The 14,904-nt window shown below is 46.4% G+C and overlaps 1 protein-coding gene across 2 annotated transcripts in view; it reads left to right on the plus strand.

Moving 5' to 3' along the window:
* Positions 1-14,904, plus strand: part of LOC142557568 (galactosylceramide sulfotransferase-like) — an 86,255-nt gene that overhangs the window by 11,426 nt on the left and 59,925 nt on the right. Inside the window, exon 1 of one of the 2 annotated variants that reach the window (XM_075669517.1) lies at positions 3,904-3,993. The exons of the other annotated variant lie outside the window; for it this stretch is intronic. The gene's annotated coding sequence lies outside the window, so the exon portion shown is untranslated. Of the gene's footprint in view, positions 1-3,903; positions 3,994-14,904 lie in introns of those variants that run through there. 2 annotated transcript variants of the gene reach the window in all.

A 14,904-nucleotide genomic window follows, 5' to 3' on the forward strand; every position in this document is an offset into this window, starting at 1 on the left:
AAGAGACAGCTTCGCGAAGACAGCATCGAAGTCCAAAACTACGCAGTTTTGCTGTCCAAACAACATGGCGGCTTGTCAAGTCGACGACAAGGTCGTCTTCTCCTAGCTTAACAGTCACGCCTCATGCGCCTAATTAAAGCGACGCTGTGTTTCTTTTGCACGTTCGCGCACGCAAAGACAGCGATAATGTGTGCTTTTCTTAGCTTTGTCCTTGTCAACGCCAGGTGGCGTCATGTCGCAGAGGCGTCCTCCAGGCGTAACGAAACTTGGGGCGCAGCAGAAGGCGATGGACGAAGAAAGGGTCACACTTCGTCTATCGTATTTTGCTGCGCTGTAAGTTTGGATGCAGTAATGCAGTGCCACCTAGCCCACCCATCCATCCGATTGAAGGTCGCATCAGCCGGCATTCCAAAATCGTCTGCTCAGAAAGCGGCCGGTCATCGAGGCGTGTCAATGCCGTCACGAGCGACCGTCTCTGGGATCTGTAGCGAGGACCATGACAGAGGGTATGTTCGATTGTTTCCTCGCTGCCGCAGCTATCACAGTTACCACTGTCAGTCATTCCGATGCGGCAAGCAAATGCACTCGTGAAAGACACTCCTAGCGATAGTCGGCAGAGAACAGCGGGCGGACGGACGGACGGACGGACGGACGGACGGACGGATAGATCTGCTGTGCGAGTGAAAAGAACTCTACCCGTAGATGTTACCCACGTTCCCAACGTACATGGCTACTCACGAATATTAATTAGGCTGGTTAAGCTTATTAAATGAAATTTATTGAACGGAGACAATGTCTCGCCAGTTGATAGCATATAGTACGAAAAACGCATGCCTCTTGATGGTAAGACGTCTGGATGGATAGACAGTGTAGCGCATACAGTCATGCTTCATTCGGACTTATATTTGTTTGCAGTTTATTAAGGTTCTGCAACTTAGATCAGCGAGCGACTGCAGCTGATGTTCCAGGTGAGATTATTAGAGATAAGCGAAGTTGGACAGGCGCTATCTATCAGTGTCCTGGCCAATCCCCCACAGTGGGTATGATGCCACCGAGTTCAGAGGACAACCTCAACATCCTTTTTCATTGTTTGCTGGAGTAACGAATTTGGGATTTTGAGATAGCCGGCTCTGACGTAGCCTACCTTTCCACGTTTCTACGCCTGAAAAGGAAAAAAGAAAAGACAACAGGACGACAATACGAAACAGAACAACAATGCATAGCTCAAACGACCTTGGTTACCTGTTACAGTAACCAAACGGGCGCGAACGGTAGCTCGAAAAATGCAGTCGAAGACGGCGGAGCCTTTGCCGATTTGATCAAATTGGGAAATGTGCAGGCAATAGATGTAGTCGGCCTGCACGGAAGACGTGTCAGATAGGAGAGTGCTGGCAAAGGCCTTCGAATCGCAGTGTACGGGAAATAGGCTAAAAGGATGAAACTAAAACGCTGCTGTTCGAGCCTTTTCTTTTTTTCTTTTCTTTTTTTATCCCATGGGCATTTTATCCCAGAGGCGGAGGCAACGGACGACCACGACTTCCTCCATGGACTGAGGAGGCCGACCACAGTAAATGCAAAAACCGCCTCAACAAACGTTTATTCAATTAATAAATCGCGTAGGCGTAATATAACAAATACTTTTTTAAAATTTTTTTGCGACACACTTCTCCGACTCTATAGCGCATCGGGGACAATACCACAGGAAAAGTTGTTTTGCACCGCTACGTGAACACATTTGCCGTGAGGTTTGAGCGAGGAAACCACGATTTGGGGCAACAGGTGGGTGTCGCGGAGTTCGGGATTAAATTCCCTTGAGCGACGCACCTGGTTAGAGCAGCGTAGAAGCTCGCTTTGGTGTGGCTCCGTTGCAACAAACGAGAGGAAAGGGGGTTAACCGAGGGGCCAAGAAACACGAATTTCGGGGCGAAAGCAAAGCGCGCAAAATAAACGTAGAGTTGAAGCAATATAGAGAATAATCTATTCACCGCTTGCCGGCGTGTCCTTGCGATGAGGTCGTCGGCGTTTGCGTCGACACCGGTACCGTATAGTGCAAGAGGTGAGCTAAAACTGCGTAGCTCTGTTGAAACTTAAAACCTTTAAAATGGGTATTTTGCTAAACCACAGAAATAGTTTTTATGCAGGTATAGGTACAGTGCTTATGAATATATCAGGTGTTTTGTAGTAAAAGAATTGAAAAAAACGAAGTATACCTGTGGCATACAGCACAAATGTGCTCATTCCAGCTGCAGATTATTCGAAGAGGCGGACATCACTTGCGCAACAAATCAAAATGCGTAATTAGAAAATTAAAAACAGTCGCTAATCAACTTCCTAATTACCTTAAGGCACGTATTGCAATTTACAAAATGAAGACCGAGTTTTGAAAGCACATCTGCTTGGAACTAATTGGGAAACTAGCACCAATCTTTGAGGTAAGCACCGTTAAACTTGGGGTAAAAATGCGCGGTTGTTCGGCGCTTACATTGTTAACAAAACGACTTTTATCAAGCCGGTGTTTCAAGCTGGAGAGTGCTATCAAAGTTAAGGCCGCAGACAGGCGTTCGTGTTTCCGTTAGCGGTCGACCGCTCTGTATTTTGCTGCGCGACCTGATTTTATGGCAAGTCCATCGAAAAAAACTCATATGATGCAAATGATCACATATGAACATATGGGGTTATACCATATAGAAACACGTACGTTTCCATATACAATATATGGAGCATGTCCCGTGGAACATGCCCTATATATGATGTGATATGTAGAATCGCATATAAATAGCAGCATATTTCTGCATATAATGCGGACCATGTCCCATGGAACCTGTTCTTATATGGTGTGATATATATGGAATATAAAAGCCCGTATGTTTCTACATATAAGTTACCGAGCATGTCCCACAGAACCTGTCCCATGTATGATATGATATATGTGATCTCATATAAAGACCCGTATATTTTCGTATATAATATGGAGAATGTCACATGGAGCATGCCCAATAAATGATGCGATATACGGGAACATACGGGCTTTTCTTTCGGATCCCGGCATATGTTGATATAATGGCTACGGGGATCATATGGAACGTGCCTCGCGTAACATGTGGGGGCATTAATAAGGGGAAATGAGGCATGCCATGACATGTCATATGGGGACATGCCAGTTTTTATACGGAACCATCCCAGACGTGTTCGTATGGGCCTATACTAGATATGGGGCGTATGAGCTTTTCTTATTTTTTTTCCGATAGGGAAGCAAGCGTGCCAAAGTACGAGGACATTAGAGAAGAGCACGGGGTGAAGAGCGTTGTCTATCAAATGAAAGGTTTAATTCAGCCGATAGGCAAAACTTCGGCTGATTCCTTTAGTCGACCATAGGCAGCACTCATCCTCTCCCCTTGTGTATGTATAGTCGTGTGCCGCGCTCCTTATACACTGCATCACTTCCAGCCATTGCAGGATTCACCGTCCCCTTCTCTGTATACAGTTCGCGTTTATACCTCTGCCAACGTTGCACAGATTTACGGAAGCAACGGGCACAGTATGTGCGCGTGCGCAGACTCTCGGAATTGAGTCGCACCTGGTGGCACCTGTTGCGCATGCATGCCACGCGGCGGGTTCGCGGAGAGATTAAATCCGCATGTCGGCGCCGCGCTCTATGGGCGCAAAAGAAACAGCTAAAGAAAGCAACGGGCAACGTCATGCGCAACTATATACGCCGGAGCGTATGTGCATTCGGTTGTGTTTTTTTTTTTTTTTTTTGCGACGAGGTCTCCCTCTGCACATTGGAAATCCCGAGCACACGCAGTCGCGGTGCACGCATGACGAGGCGCGCGGACCAAGGTTGAAGCGCTGGCCCACAATTTGGCCTCAAGGTTGCCTGCTGCGCGCGCAGTGAGGCGCGTTAAAGAAACGGCGCACCGCGGCGTCACTCGCGCGTTACGACGCCTCACTGCTCGCGAGGCTGCTGAAGTCGTCGTCGTCGTCGTCTTCCAGGTGAATGTAATCTTTCTCGCAGTATACCGCCAACCCGTGGTGCAATGCTTTCCTTTCTTTCTCCTTTCATATTTTTTTTTCGTTGTTGTTGCTTCGTATAAAGCAACTGCACCGCCGCCCTGGTACATGCATGCTTTCCATACGTCGAGAGGCTACGTGAGTGTCTCGTCAGACACTTTCAGGTCGCACGAAAGTCAGCGAGTGTCTTGCAAGTCTACTGTATAGCCTATAATTGAAGCGGCAGAAGGACGCGACGCCTCCAGCTTTGGGCAAACTCTTTCTGAGAAGGAAGGTGAGGACGGTACTATAGCTACGGGCGGATCTAGCCTCGCCATGAGACATGCCGGCAACTACATGTTCCGCCCGAGCGTCTCGTTTGAACTTGCGCGCATGCGGAATAAATATATGCCGCAGAGCTACATGTGCCGTAAGCGTGTGTCACTTATCACTAGCACTGTGACGAGGAAACGAGCAATCTCATACACAGTGCTGGGTCGGTTGGTTCGTGCTTAATGTGGCGTAATAGGACGAGAGGCATTACGAAGTAGGACCAGTGCAGAAAAGAGCGCCCATACACTCGTTATGGCGTAATGGGTCTCGGAGCATCCGAGCTCTCCTTCCTGTCCTGGTCTTACTTCACAATGTTTCGCGTCCTGTTTCACCATAGGAAATGAACAAAGGCAGGACGTCTGCACTAGTCTGGACGCCTGCACCAGTCTTACTATAATACGCCACCCGATTGTTAGCCATTAGCGAGTATTTCTATACCTCACCCCTCGTTGCAGAAATTGGTATCTCTGAAAACATCACTTACAGCGCATACATAGACGAGGGACCAAAAAAAAGACGAAGGTTAGATTCTTTGTGGGGGGCGCTGTTGTCTTAGTGTCTCAGTATATATGGGTGTTACTCAAAATAAAAATCAGCTGGAAGTCAGCGCTTGTCTTCGTCGTTGTAAGTGATGCGCTGTAAGTGATGTTTGAAACAATGGAATACCAACTAGTCCGTACCCAAACCTTGCTCTCTGAAAACTCGCTTTCTAACATCTTAGTGTCCCTGCTGGTTTGGACCAAGTCCTCATTGGCCTCTTTCTCGTCTGGTTCCTTCCATGCGAAGCTTGCAACAAGGCGCTTGCACACAAACCTTGCCGATGTTATAGTATTGACTCCACCTTGACTGTCGTGAAGGGTAAAAACGACGTCGCATGCATGCATGTGTCCACGAAGCTGCGTATAGGGAAATCTGCGGGGGGATGTACTCGGAAGAAAAGCTTCGGGCAGTCGAAGAAAGGAAATATTAAAAATTCGTCGCTATGGTCTAAAGGCAGTCGCACTGCCATGCGAGCTAATCACTACACTGGCACGTGACACCGCTATTTATTATATTATTTGTGGCTGTTGTAAAAACCGGAAAGGGAGAGCGGAATTCTGGCAGTCCGCACCGTAAATAGCTATAGGCACGGTCTAACACCTGCAAATCGGCCAGCAGTAAGTGGGGAAAAGTGAATTGATCGAAAACTGTAAACTTGCGAGCATTAAATTAGTTTGCGGAAAATCACAAGGTGAAATAGGTGCCATGAAGGGGAACGAACGAATGAATGAATGAATGAATGAATGAATGAATGAATGAATGAATGAATGAGACATTGGTCCTAGACGAGTCACTACATATATATGCTAAGGAAACCTCATCTTGAGATTCCGCCTCATCTTGAACCTCAGCTGGGATTCCGTCAACTGGTGAACTTTTCCAGGCACTCAGTCCAAATGGAGTACTGGCATCTACCGGAATGTAGAACGAAGTTTGAAATGCCCTTACAAGTAGGAAATTGAAACTTCCATCGAAGTGCGGCGTGTGACAATATTAAAGGGAACGCCAGATTTGCGTTTAAGGCCGGTGATATTCTGAGGAAGAAAGTTCTGAGGAAACGATTCTTCAATGCGCGGGCTATATTACGAAGACCAATGAGTGTATTTATAACGTTAAGCGTTCGTATGAATCGATGTTTGAACGTAGACCAAGTGTTTCATAGCAAGACACTGACTTGAGCGAGTTGGGAATGAAGAATCCACGGCCGGCTTTCAGCGCAGAATTGCGCAAAGAAACACGAAAAAAAAAAAAAGAAACATACACCGTGCGCGTTTTCAAAGTGAAAGTGTTCCCTTTCACATTGGCTCGAATTGCGCCTCCGGCGTGCTGTTTTGAGCGCAGTGCACTGTGCTGCATTGATTTAACTAGGGCTGGGTTCAAGAGGTTTCGTGTAGAAAGTGTTTCAGCGAACACTTTCAAAATGTTTTAAAAATTGCCTGTGGCAGATCGTACAATTCTAGTCCAAGAGCTGGTGTGCCCGAAGAGGCGGACGTTAATTGCTTGCACGAGAAATTGAAATGCATAATTGAATAATTAAACTAAATTCACTAATTAAGTTCTTTGACAAATTACCGCATGGCACAGATTGCAATTTACAAATTCTAGCGGGTGAGACTGCGAGGCATGCCCACTTGAAAAGAATTGTGCGGATGGCACCATTTACGATGCGCAGTCAAAACTGCGGTAAGAATGCGCTGTCGTTCCACTTACTTTCTCAACAAAATCCTCGTTTCGTGCGTTGAAACACGTAAAGTTACCGAAACGCCAGTGCAAAGTTCCTCCGCAAAGTTCGGCGATGCCTTGGCGGCCCAAGAAGCGCTCGTACAGCAAGTTCGTCGAGCAGCCATGGCCACTGGAGTCCTAAAATGAGAACACCAACCACTCGACCTCAAGAGCAACGACCTCGATTGTTGAAGTAAATGCTCTCTCTCTCTCTCTCTCTCTCTCTCTCTCTCTCTCTCTCTCTCTCTCTCTCTCTATGTATATATATATATATATATATATATATATATATATATATATATATATATATATATATATATATATATATATATATATATATATAATTATCTCTAAACTGGTGCCATCCTAAGAATTCGTTCCAAGTGGATCCGCCTTGAGAACTCGCCGGCTGGATTTCGTAAATTGCACTAAGCGCCATGAGGTAAACAGTTAAAAAAAACGTATGAGTGAATTTTCGTTAATTTGGGGATTATGCATTTCAATTTCTTGTGCACGTAATGTCCGCTTATTCGAGTAGACCAGGTCTCATTGACTTGAATTGTGCTATCTGCCAAATAGAATTCTTAAAAAATATATGCAATGCTAACTATTATACATTTCTATTCCACTCCTGTAATAGCCCTGTGTAAGGACTGACGGTATCTGTAAATAAATAAGTAAATAAATAAATAAATAAATTGAAATCGTTGGCTGAAATGTGAGCATTTGCCCACATTTGCAAAAGGGCAGTGCGCTCAGCGTAATGCGCTACAAGGAGTGCTGGATTCATTTGTCACTCCTGTCTGGCCCAGCTGTAAGGAAGAGCTCAGATTGATTGTTTTCTGGGAGCCTAATTCTTTCTCTCTTTTTGTTTTTTTGTTTTCTTTCTGTGAGTTCCGCTTCGTTGCGCAAAAAAAAAAAAAAAAAGCTTGCAACATGCGCGGTGCGAAGCACAGGCCGTTGCATGCAGCAGAATGCCGTGTACGTTGTCCTCTGCGCTGTTACACAACTCGGCCGATCGAGAGACAGCTGTACATGCAGAGACCCAAACTCGGGAGGCTTTTCGTTCTTAACAACGGGCTTTCGTTGCCCGGCCGAACCACTTTCGCTTACAATTAGAGGCGTTCCAAATGGTAAATATTAAAGAAAACCAATCGAAAACAAATATTCTAAACAGTAACGCGACTTTAGAATATTGGATTGAATAAATGATACTTTCTCGCATGTCAAACCGAAAACGGGGTTGGGGGCGGGGATGAATAGAAATGAACACGGAGAGGTAACGTGCGAAAAACTTTCTTCAATCGCGCGCATTACATTTGCAAGTCCGTTCGATTGGAAACGTTGTAAGTTAGGAAGTTCGTCGCACTTCCAGGTTGGTACTGCATACAACTAGCACTTCGAGTGGCTGGTGAAGCGCATCCATCGGCGTTTTCCCATGGCGAGCTGGCTCCGATGTTCGTAGCAAACGATTCCGCTATAGTATAGTATTCACACGAACATTCGAAGAAATCGAATGTAAAAAAAGGAAAAGAAAATCAAGGATAGACTTGGAACGACAACACACGGCTCAACAACCGGCTTGGTCAATATGTTCGCGATCGCGTTCGGCGATCGCGAACAGAAGGCAATAAAGGCAAGTCAAGTCTGCTCAAGTTTATTTACAACATGCGCAAAGTACAGTGTTCGTTTAAAAGACGTTTAAATAGTCGCCGATCTCCTTAACCAGCCGACTCCTGTGCGGAGACCCCTTCAAACGGAGGCTCGGCTGTTAGCTTCACCGTGGGAGCCGGTGACCCATTCCGTCTTTTTTTTTTTTTTCTTTCTCTCTCGTGCACGGAATCCTCGATATGAGCACATAGTGATAACGCGTTAACTCGAGGCAACTCATCGAGTGTTATCAAGGCTGTTACCCCGCAGGGATGCTGTAGAAACGCCTGCGTAGGCACGAAATGCGGGGACAGCACGACACGCCTCTATATCGAGCGTCGTATGCCCCGCAGCCGAAGGCGCTGCTCGAGAGGTATACGTCTAGAGGGTGATACAAGGCTCGACCTTGGGATCGGCGAAGCGTCTGCAATTTCGGAGAGGCTGCGAGCAGGACCACTCCGTGCACCTGTATACGCGGCGTCCATCCCGAGGATTAAGCGAGTCCGATGCAGCTCAACAGCGGGAATGCGACGCAAACCGGTGCAGTCATAGTGACGGCGCAAAAATCCTGCAAGGGTGTCGGGTCTTGCTTCGCCTCTGGCTTCCTGTTCAGATGAATCGGTGGCGTCGCTCTTGCGTGCACTCTGCCTGCTACTGTCTGACAGACTGACTGACTGACTGACTGAAGTAACCCGCAATGAGACTGAAAGTTGGGCTAGTTAGTTTGACTACATTGTGGAATGTTTTGCGCGCACTGAACGAAGACAACAAGGACATTGCGCTGGTCTTTGTGTCCTTTTCTTGTTGTCTTCGTTCAGTGCGCGCAAGGCTTTCCACAAAGGAGTAACCGACTGACTGGGCGGACTGACTGATTCGCAGACTGAGTGACTGGCTTTGCTGGCTGACTGACAAACTGACTAGCCGGGCTGACTGAACCGGTCTAGCTGACTGATTTACTGACTGAACAAGTTATATAGTTTAACGTCCGCTCTCCCGCAAAAAAAAGGAAAGAAAAGAAAAACGATCAGCAGCTATGAGATGCCGCGTAAAGGAGGGCTACCTATTAATTTAGACGACATTGGCCTTCTTTAACGTTGGGAGAGTTGAAATCGGGCGTATCAAAAAAAAGAAAAAAAAAGGGGTGGGGGGGAGTAGTTGCACTCGTTGTCTTCCGCGACATCCACGCCGAGGACGATGTTGAAGAGAGGAGGATGTTCTCATCGAGAACAAAGGGTGCTGGGTTTATTTACAACGATTTTTACTTCTATTATGACATCCCGGTCATGATGCTCCGATGCTCCCGCTCATGATGCTCGTCATGCTCTGTCATCCGCCGTTAAAAGCTTTGAGAAAACTTGGATATTCAAGAAAGAGCGGCAGCTAAAGAAACCCACAAAATTAGGTTTCGTATAAAGCGTATGTAATACCGATATTGCAGCTTGCGTCAGCTATTTTGTACCCACACACACACGCGCGCACGTGAACACAGCGAAACTCGAATCGATACTGAGAAAGGCTGCGAGATTCATATTGAACACGCCAACCAACGCGACAGTACGCACGCCCGTGTGTAAATGTTACAGGCTATGCGCGGGTCCCTTGGAAAAGTCCAATATTCTCTCGACTACGTGTACTCTTTATTAGCGCAAGAAGCGGGGCCCTCGTAGGACCACACGTCGAGAAAAAACATTGGCGCTAAGGTGGACAACGCTATAGGTTGACGTTCGCCGCGTTTCTGGCGCTCTTTTGTGGTATACTGAAGAACCGAAATTTGGGCCAGTTTGCACAGGCCCATCCAGATAGATGTCTTAGGTATTGGCACAAAAGAATGACGGACAACGGCGCTAACTCGCCAGTGAATTAAAGCTCTTAATAAAAAAAAAAGGAAACGCACAAATAACTCCTAACAGTAACCACCGCCCAATTCACGCATACGAAAAGGAAAAAAAAAACGCGATGCAATGACGCAGAGAGGAACGCTGATTACGCACCGTCCAAGAGGTGTCTCGTTATAGCGGATAGTGCAGCTGACGAATGGGTGACACAATTACCCGAGTTCCTGGACGATATGGCATGCTTCCATAATTGCTCACACACATTACTCCTGCTGTGGCTCGATATATCTGCGTTGCGCAACAGTGGCAAGCTGTCGCCGCTCCCACAATGATATAAGCCGAGTATGCTGGCTGCCTTGTTGGCTTCATCTTCAAGTTCGCCGGTGCAGTGCATCGTTGATACGCGGCAAAGCGTAGGTTGCATTTGCCAATTCACGCTGTATGCCTACTGGCTCCAAACTAATGCAGTGTTTTTAAGCCAAGCCATTCTTTTTCTTTTTTTGGGGGGGGAATGACGTGGTTCCGTGCTTTTCTTTATTTTTTTTCGTTCAGGCATATTTCTTCCTCGGCGCGTATAAGCGGCCGGTGCTGTCTCTCGCGGGTTGCAGGGGCGTGGCACATCATCCGGCCGCATGCCGCTATCTGAACTTTTCTTCCGTTCGCTGTCGAGAAAAAAGGCGGCGAGGAAGGAAGGCCTTGCAACACCGGATGCTGAAGTTGTTCAGAAGGCGGTGTCCCTGGAAAAAAAAAACAGTCCCTGAAAAAAGAAAAGGATAAAAACGGTGAAGGCAGAGGACGAAATCATTCCGCCGTGCTGGAAAACGCGCAGTGCGATATACATATGCGAGGGGTAGAGACACACGCCGTTGGTGCCCGTGGTCGTGCGTCTGTTGCACGTAGACGGAATACGCAGTACCAGCTGCGTTACTGCAATCGGCGCCGGTAAAAAAAAAAAAAAAAAATTCTGAAGGACTGAGAGACACTGATGCAGGCATGCGTGCAGTGAAGGTGGGCTTCACCTCCGGGTGCGCGCACCGTTGCATGTATAAACGGTGTACAGGGGGCGCTTTAATCGAGCCGCCTGCGGAACCGAGGCTGTGTAGAGGACACCGCGTGTTTCCAAGAGGAGCTAGCGCCCGATGCGATTGGGACAAGCCAGAAAACAACCCTCACAAAAACAGTCGCGATTCTGCGCCTTTCTATTGAGTTGTTGTTGCGTGCTGTTGACTTTCTGTTGAGGTGTGGTTGAGTGTATCATGCGTGATGTTTTTTTTTTTTGCGAGGTAATTCGTGGTGCGAACGAGCTCTAGGAAATCTCGCAGTCCGGCTGTGCAGGAGAAATTGATTAGATTGCAAATAAACTTTTGGTACGATTGTTGCGTTTATGTATTTGCTGTACTGTACCTTGCTGCACTACATGCCACAAGTACAGTAGACCGCAAAAAAGGTTACGGGACACACGATTTCCGAAAAAAAGCTGAATTCCCGCGAAGCTTTTCGCACATATCCTCGAAAAAATGTTTCAGTGCGCATGATAGCCTTTGCGATCTACATAACGATACATTAAATTTATAGTGTCATGCTTTAAGAGAGCAGGGGAGTGGGGGAGGGGACGTGTAAGTGTCCACTAGGCGGAACTGTCCATTTCAGCGCACGCTGAATGAATAGAGCTTCGGCGGCGTCTATTGACGCCTGCCCTACGGGCTTCGAGCTGTGCTCAATCAGCGCTCGCTGAAATGGACAGCCCACTTAATGGACACTCACAATATACCAGCGCCCTGGAAGTTCACATTTACCGTTGAGCCTGTGTCCTGTAAACCGTTTTAGTTCGCTGTCCGTGTGCGAGCTGTGAGACCGGGAAGGATTAGGTGAAAGCGTGATCAGGTGCATTGTGTAAGCTCAATATGTAGTAAAATACTGTGCCTAATATTTAGCCAATCTTTGCGAAACTCGGTCGTTCCCAGCGATCGGAAAATAGGTGAGATTGTCCCAATGTTTAAAACCGGAAACAAAGGGCTTACCACTAAGCACCGACCAATTTCTCTGACGAGCTCGTTCAATATGCATAGCATATCGCTCATTTCTCGTCAAATCTGTGCGACATGCATACATCTCGTTCAATTTCTCGTCAAATCTGTGCGACATGCATATATTTCGTTCAATTTCTCATACAAATTTTTCAATAGGGGTGTATCATATCCAGGCTGCTTGAACACATAACTGCTTCCAACCTAATGGCTCATCTCGAATCGATCAACTTCTCCCCGCTACAACATGGTTTCCGCAATCGACGATCCTGCCAAATTCAGCTGGCAGAATTTGCACATAATATGGGAGATGAGCTCCTTGAGATAGACGCCATATTTCTGGACTTTTCGGAGGCATTCGACCAGGTATCTCGCAGATAAGTGCTCATTAATCCCTCTTACCTTGGCAGCAGTCAAAACTTAATGCGCTGGCTGGAACACTTTCCGAAAGGGCGAGTGCAGTTTACAACTGATGATTAACTATCACTTCTCTAGCGTAACATCAGGCGTTCCTTAAGGTGCACGTTTATCACCACTGTCATTTTTAAGCTTTACCGACTACCTTACCGCTAACATAATATAAAATGTTACGGCTTTTCGCCGTTGACTGCATTATTTATAGCCCTATTCATAACTCAGACTTCTCTGCAACGCGATTTAGATAATATCGCTGCATGGTGCAATCAATGACTCACGCCCGCAAACTTGTCGAAGTGCAAATTGATATCATTCTCGCGCGAACGCACTTCGATAAACCACACGTGCCAGGTTGATTAGTCCCCTATCAGCTCGGCCGAAACTATACCTATAGTACCTATAGCAATGTATTTAACGCCATCACTATCGTGGGTATCGCATATCGAAACCATATATTCTCTGTAATCGTGCACATTTGGATACGTGTATGTCGCAGTCTTAAATCCGCATACGCTGACATGAAAAAATTGGCATTCGTAATATACATGCGACCAAAGCTCGAGTACGCGTCATCAGTATATGGCGTCCGTCGCATTCATATATTGCCAATGAAATAGAAGCAATACAAAACCGTGCAGCACGTTTTATAACGTCTCAGTATTCTCCGTACGTCAGTACGACTGCTATAAAACAGACCCTCTCCCTTCCAGCATTAGAACCACTTTGCATAATCGCTCGTCTTGGCCCTGCATCATTCCTTCTTTTATCTATACAAGGCACGCGCTGCTAAACCCGCCACTCGGATCATCCTCGAGATTAGCCCGCGCAAAAGTCCCATTGCACGCGTAGGCGACCGAACATCGGCAACGAATATAACCTCTCCTGCCCGCACACAATACCCTTGTGGAACACGATTCCTAATATATAATAATATTTGGGGTTTTACGTGCCAAAACCACTTTCTGATTATGAGGCACGCCGTAGTGGAGGACTCCGGAAATTTTGACCACCTGGGGTTCTTTAACGTGCACTTAAATCTAAGCACACGGGTGTTTTTCGCCCCCATCGAAATGCGGCCGCCGTGGCCGGGATTCGATCCCGCGACCTCGTGCTCAGCAGCCCAACACCACAGCCACCGAGCAACCACGGCGGGTGAACACGATTCCTAACGGCATAACTTCGTGCTCTGATCGAGTAGGATTTCGCGAACAATTAACCCGCCACCTGCTTTCAGGCGAAACGCGCCCATCGTAGCGTGTTAACTTGCTTTCTTACTACCGTGCGCTACTTTTATTGGCTCTATTCCTTTCTTTTTTCTCTTTACCAGTTACATTTTATTGTATTGTAGCTGCAAACTCAATGCGCGTCCCCTTTATGTAATGCCTTCGGGACCTTAAGGTGCAATAAATGAAATGAAAAAGCATCGACGGCGAATATTTCAGCAGCCCGCGGTTTGAATATGTCAGTTGCCTGTACACCAACAAGCGATTACGGGCTTGAATCGGAAAAAGAAAGTCGAAGGCTATACGTTTGAATAGTTAAAGCATATGCGCAATATTACAGGCACTCGGAAGGCGAATGTATTAAGCTGTATTTGTAAACTTCGGTTCTGAAATAGCAAACGGGTCACTGCCTTATCGAAAAAAAAAAGAAGGATTCCATAAGCTTCATATGCAATAATCCAATATGAGTATTTGGGATCTCTATGCGTTCATTTAATGATATGGGACATGCCCCGCATGATACATACCATATAACGGGTTTCTATATGGAACCCTTCTACGGGGTGTTCATACAGGGATGTGAGACATGCACCATATCATATGAGAACGTACGTTTTTTTTATGTGGACTTCACGTACGTTCATATGGGATTATTGAATGCGGGGCATATGCGTTTTTTGTGATAGAGTATATCACCGTGGAAATAGGCTTGGCCAAGAAGAATGAACGCAAAAAAAAAAAAAAAAAAAGAGACGGCTGGCGATGCCGTCCTCCCATCGGCTCGCCGTTTCTTCGGTGATTTTGATAGCGTCTGCACGTGTGTATCTGTGTAAGTGCTTGTAAGAATTTTAAAAAAGGAGAAAAAAAAGAAGAAGGACACTACGTCGTATGTCAAAAGAACCAGACTGAACCTATTTTTATAGCAAGTCCTCACAATTATTTTTAATGTAAAGTGAAATGGCCCGAGCGCTATAAAAAAAAATACTTAGGGAAACGATGACGTCACACGACGTCGCTGGGGTTTCGGCGCGAAATTCGAGGAAGAGCAGATATGTCCATCGTTTTTCGCCAAGTAATATATGAGGGGTCTTTTTTCTTTTTTTTTTTTTCAGTAGCCAAGTGACCCCAAGGAGAGCTCGCCCATTGTACACTGCTAATCTTTCCGTG

The sequence above is a fragment of the Dermacentor variabilis genome, chromosome 9 (assembly GCF_050947875.1).
Source record: "Dermacentor variabilis isolate Ectoservices chromosome 9, ASM5094787v1, whole genome shotgun sequence".
NCBI classification, from domain to species: domain Eukaryota; kingdom Metazoa; phylum Arthropoda; class Arachnida; order Ixodida; family Ixodidae; genus Dermacentor; species Dermacentor variabilis.